Source organism: Staurois parvus, unplaced genomic scaffold (assembly GCF_062004578.1).
Source record: "Staurois parvus isolate SC_StPar_1 unplaced genomic scaffold, SC_StPar_1.0 ptg002134l, whole genome shotgun sequence".
In the NCBI taxonomy this organism is placed as follows: domain Eukaryota; kingdom Metazoa; phylum Chordata; class Amphibia; order Anura; family Ranidae; genus Staurois; species Staurois parvus.
Genome location: NW_028319930.1, coordinates 30,749 through 49,842, shown reverse-complemented (window position 1 = coordinate 49,842; position 19,094 = coordinate 30,749).

Genomic DNA, 19,094 nt, shown 5'->3' with positions numbered 1-19,094 from the left:
CAGATCTACTGGTCAGGATTAACAGTTGATAAATCTATTATTATTATTATTTGTAGTGTATTATTATTGTTATTATATTTAGTATATTATTATTATTTTTAGTATATTATTATTATTATTTTTAGTATATTATTATTATTTTTAGTATATTATTATTTTTATATTTAGTATATTATTTTTTTTTTTTTTTTTAGTATATTATTATTATTATTATTATTATTATTATTTGTACATTATTATTATTTTTAGTATATTATTATTAATATTATTTGTACATTATTATTATTATTATTTTTAGTATATTATTATTATTAGTATATTATTATTATTAGTATTTTTAGTATATTATTATTATTAGTATATTATTATTATTATTATTTTTAGTATATTATTATTTTAAATATATTTAGATTTTTTATTCCTCTTCTTCTTATTATATAAGGGGCATATGACACCAACAGTCTGCGCCGTGCAAAATAAAAAAAAATGACAAATATGTAAAATGCCGTCTGTCAGTATTATTACCACTTTTTTTTTGTTTTTGTAAAGCAGTGTCTCTGATATTCACCGAAACATTCAGTGCCGGGGAATCTTCCAGCTTGGGAAGATGGATTCACCACCAGCAAATGCTGAAAGTCACTTTCACTGCTTTGTCAGTAAGTCCATGTAAAGCTGTCAAAGGGTGACAACGCGCTATGATTTCACTGCAGAACAAATAGCGTTGTCACCTTGTTACAGGAAGTAGAAAAATCAGCAGAGCTACTGGTCAGAATTAAATCCATGTTATTGGGGGGGACTGAGGAAAACACAAACTGCTGTATGAATGCTCCTGGCAGACTGTATATTTGTCGTGAAAAGTTTCACTTTTAGAGCTCAGTCACACTTGCTTTGGTTTCTGAAGTTCGATCCATGTTTAGATCGCTTCTCAGAGTGCATTCAAGAGGCAGCGAGGAGGAGGCGTCGTATCACCTGTTTGACCCACCGACGTTGCCTGCGGTTTGCGAATGCTTGCAGAGCGGCCTTATCCCCACCAATAGCATCAGGGGGCGTCATTTCTGCCTTGCTTGTGCACACCGCTGGTGGTTGCCTCCGCAGCGAAATGGAGAGCAGTTTGGGGGGCAGTAAAAAAAAAAGTGTCTTGACCACAAGGTTTTACCTCCCCTCAACTGCTAATGTGACCGAGCCTTAAATGGGACTCGTTGCCAGACTAGGACAGCGATCACAGCAGCGGGAATAAAAGAAGGACTTACCGAGAACGTGAACCGTGTCCTGCCTGCAGCCGGCCAGCATGGTGAGCGCTCTGAGCCCCGATGGAAGCTTCCATCCCAGTCTTCCAGATGTAAACAGCCCTCTCCTCCCTCTCCTCCCTCTCCTCCCTCTCCGGGGGGAATTGTTCCTCCACTTGGCACGCAGACAGAACCAGGACAGACAATGTGTGCGACGTACAGATCCGGAGCGCGCGGAGCGCAGACAAGACACCACGAACAATGGCTGGACAGATGGCCGGATGTGGAGGAAATAACAAGACATGGAGAGACGTGGAGGATCAGGAGGAACACCGCAGGAGGATGGGGAGGAATATCGCAGGACGATCGGGAGGAACATCGCAGGAGGATCGGGAGGAACATCGCAGGAGGATCGGGAGGAACACCGCAGGAGGATCGGGAGGAACACCGCAGGAGGATCGGGAGGAACACCGCAGGAGGATCGGGAGGAACACCGCAGGAGGATCGGGAGGAATATCGCAGGAGTATCGGGAGGAAAATCGCAGGAGTATCGGGAGGAACACCGCAGGAGGATCGGGAGGAACACCGCAGGAGGATCGGGAGGAACACCGCAGGAGGAACACCGCAGGAGGATCGGGAGGAACATCGCAGGAGGATCGGGAGGAACACCGCAGGAGGATGGGGAGGAACACCGCAGGAGGTTCGGGAGGAACACCGCAGGAGGGTCGGGAGGAACACCGCACGAGGGTCGGGAGGAACACCGCAGGAGGGTCGGGAGGAACACCGCAGGAGGGTCGGGAGGAAAACCGCAGGAGGATCGGGAGGAATATCGCAGGAGGATCGGGAGGAATACCACAGGAGGATCGGGAGGATCGGGAGGAATATCGCAGGAGGATCGGGAGGAACACCGCAGGAGGATCGGGAGGAACACCTCAGGAGGATCGGGAGGAACACCGCAGGAGGATCGGGAGGAATATTGCAGGAGGATCGGGAGGAATACCGCAGGAGGATCGGGAGGTTCGGGAGGAATATCGCGGGAGGATCAGGAGGAACACCGCAGGAGGATCGGGAGGAACACCGCAGGAGGATCAGGAGGAACACCGCAGGAGGCTTCTTCTATTATTACTATTATTATCATTCTTCGTATTATAAACTGTCTGCAGAGAATTCCTATAAAACACTTTATTGGACTGGATTGTAGAAAATGGTAACATTGTACACTATATTGCCCCAAGTATTGGCCCCACCCTCCCAATCATGAGATTCAGGTGTTCCAATCCCCTCCAATCATGTGATTCAGGTGTTCCAATCCCCTCCAATCATGTGATTCAGGTGTTCCAATCCCCTCCCAATCATGTGATTCAGGTGTTCCAATCCCCTCCCAATCATGTGATTCAGGTGTTCCAATCCCCTCCCAATCATGTGATTCAGGTGTTCCAATCCCCTCCCAATCATGTGACTCAGGTGTCCCAATCCCCTCCCAATCATGTGATTCAGGTGTTCCGATCCCCTCCATATCATGTGATTCAGGTGTTCCAATCCCCTCCCAATCATGTGATTCAGGTGTTCCGATCCCCTCCATATCATGTGATTCAGGTGTTCCATTCCCCTCCATATCATGTGATTCAGGTGTTCCAATCCCCTCCATGGACACAGGTGTATACAATCCAGCCCCTAGGCATGCAGACGGCTTCTACAAACATTGGTGAAAGAATGGGTCGCTCTCAGGAGCTCAGTGACTCCAAGCGTGGTCCCGTGATAGGTGGCCACCTGGGCAATAAGTCCATCCGTAACATTTCCTGGCTACTAAATATTTCACGCTCAACTGTTAGTGGGATTATAACAAAGTGGAAGCCACTGGGAACAACAGCCACTCAGCCACCAAGTGGTAGGCCACGTCACATGACAGAGCGGGGTCAGCGCATGCTGAAGCGCACAGTGCGCAGAAGTCGCCAACTGTCTGCAGAGTCAATAGCTAAAGACCTCCAAACTTGGTGTGGCCTTCAGATGAGCCCAACAACAGTGCGTAGAGAGCTTCATGGAATGGGTTTCCATGGCCGAGCCGCTGCATCCAAGCCTTCCATCACCAAGTGCAATGCAAAGCGTCGGATGCCGTAGTGTAAAGCACGCCGCCACTGGACTCTAGAGCAGAGGAGATGTGTTCTCTGGAGGGACCAATCACGCTTCTCTGTCTGGCAATCCAATGGACGTGTCTGGGTTTGGTGGTTGCCAGGAGAACGGTACTTGCCTGACTGCATTGTGCCAAATGTACAGTTTGGTGGAGGGGGGATTATGGTGTGGGGGTGTTCCTCAGGGGTTGGGCTTGGCCCCCTAGTTCCAGTGAAGGGAACTCTTAAGGCGTCAGCATACCAAAACATTTTGGACAATTTCATGCTCCCAACTTTGTGGGAGGAGTTTGGGGATGGCCCCTTCCTGTTCCAACATGACTGCGCACCAGTCACAAAGCAAGGTCCATAAAGACATGGAGGAGCCAGTTTGGGGTGGAGGAACTTGACTGTCCTGCACAGAGTCCTGACCTCAACCCCATAGAACACCTTTGGGATGAATTAGAGCGGAGACTGCGAGCCAGGCCTCCTCCCCCGACATCAGTGCCTGACCTGACAAATGTGCTTCTGGAAGAATGGTCCAACCTTCCCATAGACACCCTCCTAAACCTTGTGGACGGCCTTCCCAGAAGAGTTGAAGCTGTTATAGCTGCAAAGGGCGGGGCCAACTCAATATTGAACCCTACGGACTAAGACTGGGGGGCCATTAAAGGTCATGTGCGTGGAAAGGTCGGCGGCCCAATACTTGGGGCAATGTAGTGTATATACAACTCCAAAGTCGTGCAGTTTTCGGGTGCAACTTTGATGCATCTTTGGATGGGTGCAACTTGGAATTTACATCGCATCTAATGAATGTGAATGTCGGTGTCTTAATATGTGCGATTTGCTGCAGCAAGAGTTCTAAAGTAGCTCTTGCATGACTTTTACTGCAGTTTTGTTGCGATTTCAAAGACATTGAATAGAATGCAAATTGTAAGAAATCATTGAAAATCTTCACAAGTCGCAATAAAGTCTTCAGAAATTACACCTGAAATTGCACACATTTTAAATCGCAGCGGTGTGACCGGGGATGAACACACAGGAAAGGCTGCCACCTCCCTGTATATCTGCCACCACATCTTTTTAGCAGAGACACGCACCTTTTAAACATCCGTATCACTCGCTGCCACGCCCAGACAGGAATGTAACAGAGACTAAGTGGCAGCTTTCCTCACAGAGACAAGTTCCTTCGTTTCGGGTTAAAGCGTTTAGAGAATCAGCTTAATGATTTTTAAATATTCTTTTCATGAAAAGAAAAAAAAGAAAATCTTTACAGAAAACATTACAACACAAACAATAATATCAATAAAATAAATGGAACTATAAGTGAACCGTATTTAGTTCAGTTGCCTGGTCCTTAGTTTCAGGAGGAATCCCATTCGTTTCAGAGTGTGCAGTCTGGAGTCGCTGGTTCTCATAAATCAAATAATTCCTTCATAGTTCTGATGGGGACAACCACAACAGATGTGATGTCGGGGTGCCGAGGTGTTGTATTCTACAGCAGCTTCTCTGTTATGTCCAGAAGACAAGGACTCTGCACTGGGACAGAATATTACACGGAGTGAAATGATGATTGGATAGACACCAAATAGGATATGAATTCTAGGAACGTCTTCTTTGTAGTACAGGTGTGTTGTCTACGTGATTGTGCCCTTCACTATGTGATTCCTGTACTTACAATGATCCCCTAACCTATATCTAAAAATTGAACTTGTACCGGCTCCTCCCCCTAAGTCTTGCACAGGTGTACAAGTTCCTCCCCTTCAGTCTTGCACAGGTGTATCAGCTCCTCCCCTTCAGTCTTGCACAGGTGTACCGGCTCCTCCCCTTCAGTCTTGCACAGGTGTACCGGCTCCTCCCCTTCAGTCTTGCACAGTTATACTGGCTCCTCCCAGTCAGTCTTGCACAGGTGTACCGGCTCCTCCCCTTCAGTCTTGCACAGTTATACTGGCTCCTCCCCATCAGTCTTGCACAAGTGTACCGGCTCCTCCCCTCCAGTCTTGCACAGGTGTACCAGCTCCTTCCCTCCAGTCTTGCACAGGTGTATCGGCTCCTCCCCTTCAGTCTTGCACAGCTGTACTGGCTCCTCCCCTTCAGTCTTGCACAGGTGTACTGGCTCCTCCCCTTCAGTCTTGCACAGGTGTACTGGCTCCTCCCCTTCAGTCTTGCACAGGTGTACTGGCTCCTCCCCTTCAGTCTTGCACAGGTGTACCGGCTCCTCCCCTTCAGTCTTGCACAGGTGTATCGGCTCCTCCCCTTCAGTCTTGCACAGGTGTATCGGCTCCTCCCCTTCAGTCTTGCACAGGTGTACTGGCTCCTCCCCTGGACTGGAATGGATTCCTCTTATGTCACTGCACACTGGGAGCTTCTCACTGTGCATTAGAAGCTGCAGCAAATCAGATAGAGCTCCGCCTCATTTCCAGTCTGGAGGACGCCCGGCATCATCTAGCCCAGGGGTGTCCAATCTTTAGACTTTCCTGGGCCACATTGGAAGGGGAGGAATTATCTTGGCCCGCACATGAAATACACTAATAAGGAGAGCTGCTGAGCAGGAAAGGTCGGGCAGGTCATGATAACGTAGCGATCTGAGGAATAAATCTTCATTTTTTGTAATATATTACCGTAGAGATCGCTCCTGAGAACAAAGTGCGTGCCGCATTGATCACCGCAGGCAACCGTTGGCTGCACAGAGAGTCACATACAGGTGTGGCTGCTGGCGGTGTCATTATGTGTCAGCCGCGTCAACCTGCCGGGGGAACTGCCAGTGTGGATGTAGCCTAAGTGTGTGATGTGTGGGGAGGCAGAGGGGGGTTATGGGCGGCAGGCTTTGGGGGGGCATTTGAAATGGGGGGGCACAGTGCACCTCTGCATGCCTACCCCTCCCCCAGATCCAGCCATGCAGCATTTACTTATCTGGTGCTGCTGCATTCCCGATGCTATTTCAAACATGGCAGCCCCAGGATCCCTTCAGATGTGCCTTTGCCTGGCTTGTCAATGCCGGCTGCTACGCCTGCGATGCTTGCCTGGTGTCCCTGCAGCGTGCATGGGGCAGGCCATGTGTCAGCCACAGGGGATGTCTCTTTGCTGGATGTTGATGTCTCTTTGCTGGATGTTGATGTCTCTTTGCTGGATGGGGATGTCTCTTTGCGGGATGTTGATGTCTCTTTGCTGGATGGGGATGTCTCTTTGCGGGATGTTGATGTCTCTTTGCTGAAGGGGATGTCTGTTTGCTGGAAGGGGATGTCTGTTTGCTGGAAGGGGATTTCTCTTTGCTGGATGGGAATGTCTCTTTGCTCAATTGGGTCCATCAAGGCGGCGCTTGCACTGCAACCAGGCATCCCTTGAGACATGCCTGCGATGCATGCTAATCTCTCACGGGTCGGACACCCCTGCTATAGCCCTCCCCAGCCTGACTGCCCCCCGGCCCACCACTTTCATTCAATGGATCTCAGTTCTTTCAACCATGGAAGCTCAACATCATATATGGGTGCAAGCAAGCATAGCCTGCAAGCAAATTCTGCCTGCGTAGAAACGCCTTCAGACTGACTCCCACCTATCAAAGCCTTCTGATGTTTTATGCAAATAAAATATCCTCCCAAAAGCCAGCCTACTGCTTACATCAGGACTGAGTTCTCTTGAGAGGAGGCGTGGTACTGGGGTGTGTTCAGGAAGCTATGCACAGCCCCCTGCTGGCCCCTCCCACCAGCCATGAGCTGCCTGTATTGCATGGAGAAGCACAGAGACCCAGTGATGACATCAAAAGAGATGTAATGAAAAGGGAAAGATTTTATTTAAAAACTTAAAGTGTTACTAAACCCCGGACCCCACATTCCCTATATCCGCTCTCCCCGGACCCCGCATTCGCTGTATCCGCTCTCCCCGTACCCCGCATTCGCTGTATCCGCTCTCCCCGGACCCCGCATTCGCTGTATCCGCTCTCCCCGGACCCCGCATTCGCTATTTCCGCTCTCCCCGGACTCCGCATTCGCTGTATCCGCTCTCCCCGGACCCCGCATTCGCTGTATCCGCTCTCCCCGGACCCCGCATTCGCTGTATCCGCTCTCCCCGGACCCCGCATTCGCTATTTCCGCTCTCCCCGGACCCCGCATTCGCTGTATCCGCTCTCCCCGGACCCCACATTCGCTGTATCCGCTCTCCCCGGACCCCGCATTCGCTATATCCGCTCTCCCCTGACCCCGCATTCCCTATATCCGCTCTCCCCGGAACCCCCATTCCCTATATCCGCTCTCCCCGGACCCCGCATTCGCTGTATCCGCTCTCCCCGGACCCCGCATTCGCTATTTCCGCTCTCCCCGGACCCCGCATTCGCTATATCCGCTCTCCCTTGACCCCGCATTCGCTGTATCCGCTCTCCCCGGACCCCGCATTCGCTGTATCCGCTCTCCCCGGACCCCGCATTCGCTGTATCCGCTCTCCCCGGACCCCGCATTCGCTATATCCGCTCTCCCCTGACCCCGCATTCCCTATATCCGCTCTCCCCGGAACCCCCATTCCCTATATCCGCTCTCCCCGGACCCCGCATTCGCTGTATCCGCTCTCCCCGGACCCCGCATTCGCTATTTCCGCTCTCCCCGGACCCCGCATTCGCTATATCCGCTCTCCCTTGACCCCGCATTCGCTGTATCCGCTCTCCCCGGACCCCGCATTCGCTGTATCCGCTCTCCCCGGACCCCGCATTCGCTATATCCGCTCTCCCCGGACCCCGCATTCCCTATATCCGCTCTCCCCGGACCCCGCATTCGCTATATCCGCTCTCCCCGGACCCCGCATTCGCTATATCCGCTCTCCCCTGACCCCGCATTCCCTATATCTGCTCTCCCCTGACCCCGCATTCCCTATATCCGCTCTCCCCGGACCCCGCATTCACTATATCCGCTCTCCCCGGACCCCGCATTCACTATATCCGCTCTCCCCGGACCCCGCATTCACTATATCCGCTCTCCCCGGACCCCGCATTCACTATATCCGCTCTCCCCGGGCCCCGCATTCACTATATCCGCTCTCCCCGGACCCCGCATTCACTATATCCGCTCTCCCCGGACCCCGCATTCACTATATCCGTTTTCCCCGGACCCCGCATTCACTGTATCCGGTCTCCCCGGACCCCGCATTCACTGTATCCGCTCTCCCCGGACCCCGCATTCACTGTATCCGCTCTCCCCGGACCCCGCATTCACTATATCCGCTCTCCCCGGACCCCGCATTCACTATATCCGCTCTCCCCGGACCCCGCATTCACTATATCCGCTCTCCCCGGACCCCGCATTCACTATATCCGCTCTCCCCGGACCCCGCATTCACTATATCCGCTCTCCCCGGACCCCGCATTCATTATATCTGGTCTCCCACAGTACACAGAACATGGAAATGCAATTATTATAGTAAATATAAACTGATAGATCCCTTTTCTCATCAGCAGTATATAGCAGTCTTGTGACTTCTATCGGTGTCCAGCAGAGCACATGTTAAAGCTTGCATTTTGTTTTCATTTTGCTCTAGGAGGATGCAGAATCCCTGACTTCTGTCTGAAGAGCGCCGAATGGCCCTGTGCTGACCACATGCACTCTTCCAAGAAAAAAAAACTCTCTAACAACACACACCAAACTGAGCATGTGCACAGTGACTTCACCAATATGTCTTATCAGGAGATAAGAGGGGGGCACTGGAAGAAGGGGAGGATCAGAGAAGACAGGATCAAACAGCCTTTTTACACAATGAAGAGGATTAACCCCTTAGGTCCCACAGTCAGTATAACAAGCACGCTTTGCTGCATCTACAGACTGATTGCACTGCGGGGGGGGGGGGGGGGGGGATTAGTGAGACTTTATATTAGTATTTTAGAGATCAGGGAAGGAAATCCGAGTCGATGACATTTCTGGCCGTTTTCTGGGTTGGGGGTTGGTTGGGATTCTCAGTAGTGGGCGGGGCGTAAATAGTATTTATTTGGTCATTGAGGGTCACGTGATGTGGAAGAGGGACTGCTTTGCAGCATTTTCTCTGCTGTTCTGGGTCGGGTCAGGTTGGATCGGGTAAGGTTGGATCTGGTCGGATGAGCTCAGGTCGGATCGGGCCAGGTTGGATTGGGTCAAGGTGGATCAGATTGGGTCAGGTTGGATCGGGTCAAGTCAGGTTGGATTGGGTCGGATGAGGTTGGATTGGGTCAGGTTGGATTGGGTCAGAGCAGGTGGTATCAGGTTGGATTGGGTCAGGTTGGATTGGATCGGGTCGTATTGGGTCAGGTTGGATTGGCTTGGGTCGGGTAAGGTCGGATCGGGGTCGGATGAGGTTGGATTAGTTAAGGTCGGATCGGATCGGGTTGGATTGGATCGGGTTGGATTGGATCGGGTCAGGTAAGGTCGGATCAGGTGAGGTGGGATTGGATCGGGTTGGGCTGGATCGGGTCAGGTTGGATGGGGTCGGATCGGGGTCATTGCCCTGATCGGTGTAAAGTTTCCTCATTAGATCTTCCAGCCTTCCATCTCTGTGTTATCGGCTCGGATCTTCCATGTGAGGACATTTCCCGCCACCTTCCTGCACAGAATTTGTCTTCGGATGATCCCTATTGTACATGGAAGCTCCTCCCGGACCATCAGAAAAGATACAAATTGTTTTCTGGGGTCTGGAAGGAATCTGTGAGAATCTGCATCTCATTCCCTTGGGATGGGACAGCCTTGACCCCCCCCCCCCCCCCACAGAGAGGAGGATGGGAGAGCCTTGACCCCCCCCCCCCACAGAGAGGAGGATGGGACAGCTGTGACCCCCCCCCTCCGAGAGGATGGGACAGCATCCTTCCGAATGTTCCGGAACTAATCCAGGACTGTGTGTCTAAAGACAAAGCTTTTTTTTCCTTCATGTCTGACAGAATAGGGGACAGTTAAAGCCAAAAATAAAATAAATAGCTGGTTAAGGGATCGTGATGGTAAAGGCAGGTGGTTGAGCCGCGGTTTTCCTGCCCACCTCTATACAGAGAGGCAGCCAATCAGGACTGAACACATGCCGCGGCAGAAATCGGAGAGGGGGGGGGGGAATGAACCAGAACGCGTCAAAAACGCATTGGAATGCATCAGGACTGCATTTCTGTAATGTGAGCCAATCCTGAGGCTTCTCTCCCTTCTGGTGACCGGCCAGTAACAAATCAGAGCGCAAAAACCGGCCTGGTCAGGAGGGGAGGGGGGAATCACCAGAAGGGGGGGGGAATCATCAGGAGAGGGAGGGGGGATCATCAGGAGGGGGAGGGGGGAATTATCAGAAGGGGGGGAATCATCAGGAGGGGGGAATAATCATGAGGGGGAGGGGGGATCATCAGGAGGGGGAGGGGGGAATAATCATGAGGGGGAGGGGGGAATCATCAGAAGGGGGGGAATCATCAGAAGGGGGGAATAATCAGGAGGGGGAGGGGGGAATAATCATGAGGGGGAGGGGGGATCATCAGGAGGGGGAGGGGGATCATCAGGAGGGGGAGGGTGGGAATCATCAGGAGGGGGAGAATCATCAGGAGGGGGAGGGGGAAATCATAAGGAGGGGGAGGGGGAATCATCAGGAGGGGGAGATCATCAGGAGGGGGAGGGGGGAATCATCAGAAGGGGGGGGGGGGAAAATCATCAGGAGGAGGAGGGGGAAATCATAAGGAGGGGGAAGGGGGATCATCAGGAGGGGGAGGGTGGGAATCATCAGGAGGGGGAATCTCATCAGGAGGGGGAGATCATCAAGAGGGGGAGATCATCAGGAGGGGGAGGGGGGAATCATCAGAAGGGGGAGGGGAAAATCATCAGGAGGAGGAGGGGGAAATCATAAGGAGGGGGAAGGGGGATCATCAGGAGGGGGAGGGTGGGAATCATCAGGAGGGGGAGATCATCAAGAGGGGGAGGGGGGAATCATCAAGAGGGGGAGGGGGGAATCATCTGGAGGGGGAGGGGTAAATCATCAGGAGGAGGAGAGGGAAATCATAAGGAGGGGGAGGGGGAAATCATAAGGAGGGGGAGGGGGAAATCATAAGGAGGGGGAGGGGGAAATCATCAGGAGGGGGAATCCTCTGGAGGGCAAACATTGTAAATGTATCACTCGGTGAGTACATTCGGATACAATGTAACAAAGCCGCAGAATGTGAACGCAGAGATAATATCACAGATAAATAAACATGAATGATTCTGCGGGTCGCTAGTCCTGGAGACTCCCATCATCCCGGTCCGGCGGCTTCCCTGCGGCGCTCCAGACAACACAAATTGCGCCAACGCCAGGAAGGGTTTCCTGACACAGCATTGGTGCCGCACCCCTTCATTGCCGGGACATTTCTCCGTTCTCAGCGCTGCGGTCATGTGACCGACACTTACTCCATCATGGAACTCCGGACACAAATACACTTTATGGCGTTTCTTTTCCAGAGATTTCCTTTTGGTTGTATTTGATAACACGGCGGGTTTCATGTTGTACCGGTTTATCTGCAGTCATCTCTTCTCTACATCCATTCATACATGCGGTGCGGTACATCATGTGATTCGTACCGGAACCGCACTCCTCTGCAGATCCCATGCGATGTGTGTGCGGTGCGATCGGAGTCGTACATTTGTATGGCTCTAATCACACCGCACCATAAACACGCAGGACCTTTTTTTTGAGTCCGCACTAGAATCGGATCAGACGAGTATTCACATCCATGTGATCCGATTCTGCACATCGCACCGTGTTTTGCGGGCCGATTTCAGGGTGTTAACATACACACCCGCAGCGGTTCACATGAACGGGGAGCGATTCTGATGCGGAATTTGCACAGAAAATGCTGAGAATTCTGCACCCCATCAGTGTGAACCCGGGCTGAGAGTCCAGAATTTATAAAGCTTGTAGAGCTGTCAAGAAAAAGGGGGTGGAGATCTGAAGTTACACTCTGCAGAGCTCAGTGAGGAGAGCCCTGAGAGCTGATTGGGGGGAAGGGACCCCCCCCCCCCCCACCACACACACACAGCACACAGGAATAGAGCTGAGGCTGTCAGTCTTCTGAGGTCCCTCCCCTGACAACATTTATTTCTTGGTGTCAGGAAAGCCTGTCAGACTCATGCTGATAGCAGAGGAAGGAGGCAGCAAGCAGAAATGACACTCAGTGCTCTGGACTGAGACAAGGGCACACTATGGAGGGATGTGCTTTGTTCATACAGTATATCACGTCACCACCCCCTGGAACAACAGATCCCACAATCATCGGTGGCCATTGGCTCTTTAATATCCCCCACCTTCACCTTCCATATGTTGCAATCTTCCCCGAGGAGGGGGGATCTGGGGGGAGAGAATTTGTGCTGGGAGGGTGGATTTGGGGGGGGGGGGGGGGGAGGATGATTTATGCTAGGAGGGCGGATTGGGAGGGGGGGATTTGTACTGGGAGGGGGGATCTGGGGGGAGAGGATTTGTGCTGGGAGGGGGGGAATTATGCTAGGAGGGGGGATTTGGGGAGAGAGAATTTGTGCTGGGGGGGAATTGTGCTAGGAGGGGGGATTTGGGGAGAGAGAATTTGTGCTGGGGGGGGGGAATTGTGCTGAAGGGGGGATTTGGGGGGAGAGAATTTGTGCTGGGGGGGGGGAATTGTGCTAGGAGGGGGGATTTGGGGAGAGAGAATTTGTGCTGGGGGGATTTGGTATGGAGAGGATTTGTGCTGGGGGGGGGGATTTTGGGGGGGTTATGTTAGCAGGGTTTACTGGTGGGCGACTTATGCTGGGAGGAGGAGGGAGTGGTTGAGGATCTGTTCTGCGGGGGGGGGGTGCTGGGAGTTGGGATGGAGGGATTTGTGCTAGTAATGGAATTGGAGGAGGGAGGACGTGAGCCATGAGGTGGCATTGGGTGGCAGCGCAAAGGTTTGTGCTTGGGGGGGGGGGGAATCCGCAGGTGGGGAATTTTTGCTGGGGGGTTTCATAGGTGGGGAATTTGTGCTGGGGGGGGTCTGCAGGTGGGGGATTTGTCCCTGGGGGGTAGAGCAGGTGGGGGATTTGTGCTTTATGGGGGGATTCCACAGGTGGGGGATTTGTGCTGGGGGGGGTCTGCAGGCGGGGATTTGTGTTTGGGGGGGGGTTGAGCAGGAGGGGGATTTGTGCTGGGGGGGTCTGCAGGTGGCCAATTTGTACTGGGTGTGGTTCTGCGGGTGGGGGATTTGTGCTGTGGGGGGGGGTCTGCGGGTGGGGGATTTGTGCTGTGGGGGGGGTCTGCAGGTGGGCAATTTGTACCGGAGGGTTCCACAGGTGGGGGATTTGTACCTAGGTGGTAGAGCAGGTGGGGGATTTGTGCTGGGGGGGTCTGTAGGTGGGGGATTTTTACTGGGGGAGTTCCACAGGTGGGTGATTTGTACTGGTGGGAGGTTCCACAGGTGGGTGATTTGTACTGGGGGGTTGAGCAGGTGGGTGATTTGTACTGGGGGGGGGGGGGTTGAGCAGGTGGGTGATTTGTACTGGGGGGGGGTTGAGCAGGTGGGTGATTTGTACTGGGGGGGGGGTTGAGCAGGTGGGTGATTTGTGCAGGTAGAACTTTGGCTTGCAAAGGGAATTTACGCTTACAGTGGTCAGCATGTGGATCGGGGCTCAATTTATTTTTTTTGTGGGGGGTGCAGGATATCTTCCTTGGGGGGGTGCCATACTCCGGGGTACCAGGAGACCTCAGCCGGCAGTGCTGCCACCATCCATAGTCCATGTGCTGGCCGAACGCTCTGATGAGGTGTGATGTCAGGCATTGGGGGTGGGGGGGGGGGGGACGCGCCTTTGTCTCTGGGAGTCGCAGATGTAGATTAGCGGCTTCCTCTTCCTGAGACACACATGACGACCGCGAGATTCCGGAGAGACAATTCCCTGCTGGGGGACGAGCGCCGGCCGATCATTGTCAGGACGAACATTTTCCATTTCTGTTCAACAAGCCGCGGGGGGGGGGGGGGGGGCGCAGGACAGAGAACACAGCTGGACCAGGATCAGTCCAACACTGGGGGGGGGGGCTGGTATTTTCACATGTATGATTTAAAGTGGACTTGTAATCAAATATATTCATCACATTAAGTACAGCGTGGTCAGTAACAAGCCCGGGTCACAGGACTCCCCTGACAACACCTTCATCTGCTTTTCTCTCCAGAAGAACGGCGCCATATTTGTTCAGGCATCATCCGGGGTCACCGTCTACTTCCTGGACTGAGAGATGACACAATCACGGTGCTTCTGTTCACAAATGTCTGACACAGACCAGCCCGTGCAGCCACTCACTTGCTACAAAGTTACAATGTACAGTCTGATCACTGGGGGAGGGGAGACTGAGGAAATGCCTCCTCCTCCTTCTACAAAGTTACAATGTACAGTCTGATCACTGGGGGAGGGGAGACTGAGGAAATGCCTCCTCCTCCTTCTACAAAGTTACAATCTACAGTCTGATCACTGGGGGAGGAGACTGAGGAAATGCTTCCTCCTGCCTGCAGCAGACGGATGACATCATCTCAGCCTAGGCACAGTCACTGAAGCTGGATATTTTTCATTATCATCAGATCTCTGGTTGTACGGAGAGAATTCCTGAGAGGAACAGTAAAGTGCAGTCACCATGATAATGTCCTGCAATGGACTGGGGGGGGGGTCAGATATGAGCTGTCCAGGCAGGGAGGGGTGTATGGAGTGGGCGGGTTCTAGGCAGAACAACACCTCCTAATTCATCATGTGCCAAGGCATAGAACTGTCACATGACACCCCGCCTGACAACCATCCACCCCCCGACCCCGCCTGACAACCATCCACCCCCAGACCGCGCCTGACAACCACTCACCCACCCCGACCCCGCGTGACAACCATCCACCCCCCGACCCCGCCTGACAACCATCCACCCCCAGACCGCGCCTGACAACCACTCACCCCGACCCCGCCTGACAACCATCCACCCCCCGACCCCGCCTGACAACCACTCACCCCGACCCCGCCTGACAACCATCCACCCCCCGACCCCGCCTGACAACCATCCACCCCCAGACCGCGCCTGACAACCACTCACCCCGACCCCGCCTGACAACCATCCACCCCCCGACCCCGCCTGACAACCACTCACCCCGACCCCGCCTGACAAGCATCCATCCCCCGACCACGCCTGACAACTACTCACCCTGACCCCGCCTGACAACCATCCACCCCCCGACCGCGCCTGACAACCACTCACCCCGACCCCGCCTACCAACCACTCACCCACCCCGACCCCGCCTGACAACCATCCATCCCCTGACAACGCGCCTGACAACCATCCACCCCCAACCCCGCCTACCAACCACTCACCCACCCCGACCCCGCCTGACAACCATCCACCCCCCGACCCCGCCTGACAACCATCCACCCCCCGACCCCACCTGACAACCACCCATACCGACTGACAACCACCCACCCTGACCCCACCTGACAACCACCCACCTTGACACCGCCTGACAAGCACACACCACACACTGTATATACTCACTACAATGTATGGCAGACCCCCCCAGTCTCAGCAATGTATGGCAGACCCCCCCAGTCTCAGCAATGTATGGCAGACCCCCCCAGTCTCAGCAATGTATGGCAGACCCCCCCAGTCTCAGCAATGTATGGCAGACCCCCCCAGTCTCTCTAGTCTCAGCAATGTATGGCAGACCCCCCCAGTGGCTCCAGTCTCTCTAGTCTCAGCAATGTATGGCAGACCCCCCCAGTGGCTCCAGTCTCTCTAGTCTCTGCAATGTAAGGCAGACCCCCCCAGTCTCTCTAGTCTCTGCAATGTAAGGCAGACCCCCCCGGTGGCCACTGTCTCTCTAGTCTCTACCTACCTGTCCCCTGAGTGTTCCCACACTGCCCTGTACCACCACAGCCCGTGTACCTGCCAAGCGGTTTATTTTCTCTCCTATACCCGGTGAGCTGTGAGAACTCATCGCCGCCCCCCCACAAAGCTCAGGAAAATCCTTTATACAAACATCGCTTTCAACATCCACCCCCCGACCCTGCTTGACAACCACCCACCCCGACCGACAACTACTCACCTCGACCTCGCCTTTAATAAATCCTTTACACAAACATCGCTTTCAATATCTTCCAAACAAAAAAAAAAAAAAAAAGAAAAAAAAAAAAAGGTGGTTCAGTTTGCAGGAAGACTCTTCAGTAAAGAGCTCCGCCCTGTACAACAGACCCCACCCCCGCAGAGCCTGGAGGTCTGAAAACCCCATTTTACCAGCAGCAGGGCTGTTTGCCTGTCCCAGCAGATGAATTATGTAATATTCCCAACTCAACCCGAGCCGAAGGCGGGGCGTACTAGAGAACTTCCCTCGAAGGTGGACAATCCCTTTAATCTCAGGAGTGTTTCAAGTCTTCGGAAGGGGGAGGAGTCATTTCTACATCCGGCCAGTGAACCCGCCCTCTCATCAGAACAAAGCCATCACAATTTTTTTTTCATATTCTCAATATCTTTATTTGAAATAAACTCGGAGACATGAAGAGTGTAGAAATGGGAAGAAACCCCTCCCCCCCCGGCTTTATAAAGATCGGGTATCTCCTTCCCCATTGGTGAACCTTTAGTACATAGACACCAACTGAGCTAGACTTGCCAGGACAAGCCCCGCCTTCTTGGTCCTCTGTTCAACCAATGCCGCGTCCCGGGCCAGGTCCTGGGATTAAAGCAGTAACTGAGGTCCTGCAGCAATGCCATCACCTGGGAGGACTCAGAGTAGGACCCGAGCACCCCTACACCCGAAATCATGACATGCGGGAGGCCTGCACTCCTCCACTCTGACACCCGCCCATTAAGGCAGTTTGATATTTGCATAACTCCTCCCTAGAGCCAGCCCACGCTTCCATCAGGACTGAGGGCTCTAGAGAGGAGCGCTGAGATGTTTCCAGGATGCTACAGTGAAGGAAATGCGTATTTGCTCCCCGGCTGATGCTGAATGTTCGCCCCTCACACAGAAATGATCGGTCTAACAATGGAATGTTCGCCCCTCACACAGAAATGATCGGTCTAACAATGGAATGTTCGCCCCTCACACAGAAATGATCGGTCTAACAATGGAATGTTCGCTGTAACACTGAGAGACAGAATACAACAAATTCAGCAGAAATGCGTCTAACAAATGATGACGGATCTGCATGTTCATGAGAGAAAGAAGGATTTGATCCCCTATCATTCAGCAGGATTTCTGGCTCCCAGGTGTCTTTCATACAGGTAACAAGCTGAGATTAGAAGCAGTCTCTTAAAGGGAGTGCTGCTAGTCTCATTGTGTTACCTGTATAAAAGACACCTGTCCACAGGAGCAATCAAACCATCAGATTCCAAACTCTCCACCATGGCAAAGACCAAAGAGCTGTCCAAGGATGTCAGGGACAAGATGGTAGACCTACACAAGGCTGGACTGGGCTACCAAACTATGGCCAAGCAGCTTGGTGAGAAGGTGACAACAGTTGGTGCAATCATTCACAAATGGAAGAAACACAAAACAAGTGTCAGCCTCCCTAGGTCTGGTGCACCATGCAAGATCTCACCTCGTGGAGTGTCAATGATCATGAGAACAGTGAGGAATCATCCCAGAACTACACGTGAGGATCTTGTCAATGATCTCCAGGCAGCTGGGACCACAGTCACCAAGAAAACAATTGGTAACACACTACGCCGACAAGGACTGAAATCCTGCAGTGCCCGCACGGTCCCTCTGCTCAAGAAAGCCCATGTCCAGGCCCGTCTGAAGTCTGCCACTGAACATCTGAATGATGCAGAGGAGGACTGGTGGAAAGTGTTGTGGTCAGATGAGACCAAAATCCAGCTCTTTGGCATCAACTCAACTCGCCGTGTTTGGAGGAGGAGGAATGCTGCCTATGACCCCAAGAACACCATCCCAACTGTGAAACATGGTGGTGGAAACATTCTGCTTTGGGGGTGTTTTTCTGCTAAGGGGACAGGACAACTGCATCGCATCAAAGGGACGATGGACGGGGCAATGTACCCTCAAATCTTGGGTGAGAACCTTCTTCCCTCAGCCAGGGTATTGAAAATGGGTGGTGGATGGGTGTTCCAGTATGACAATGACCCAAAACACATGGCCAAGGCAACAAAGGAGCGGCTCAAGAAGAAGCACATTAAGGTCCTGGAGTGGCCTAGCCAGTCTCCAGACCTTCATCCGATTGAAAATCTGTGGAGGGAGCTGAAAGTTCAAGTTGCCAAACGTCAGCCACCAAACCATATATAGACCAAGGAAGGCAAAATATAATCATGAAGGGTACTGGAAATCGAGTGCAGGTTGTCCGGCCAATGTGAAAAGACTCCACCCCCCTCCCCGTGGCTTTTAGTAAAATGGAACTTGGGTCGAAGCCTTTGTTTTCGTATGGAGAAGGAAAGGGTTTTACTACCTGTGTCCCCTCACTTCCTGTCCCTGGGACCAACCAACGCAACGGCCTGACAGGGGGTCTAACCCATCTACACCCCATCCAAAATGTACGAAAAGTCGCCTAGAGTTCCACTTTATAATGTGACTGGATTCCATTTTTTTCCCCATTTTTACAAGAAAATCCCAACCTAAGAACAGACACCACAAGCTGCTCTTCTGTGTACCACCTGATTGAGTTTCACTTTATTAGTAGGCCTGACCTCACAACCAATGGGCTTCCTTCCTTCAATGAGAGCACCCCAAGGACAGCCTCAGTAGAAGGGTAGAGCCATTAGGCCAGACTCCAGTACCAAAGTGAAACTATATCAGAGGGGCACAGAAGGCTCCAAATAATAAAGACAACAGTAGATAGCTTGA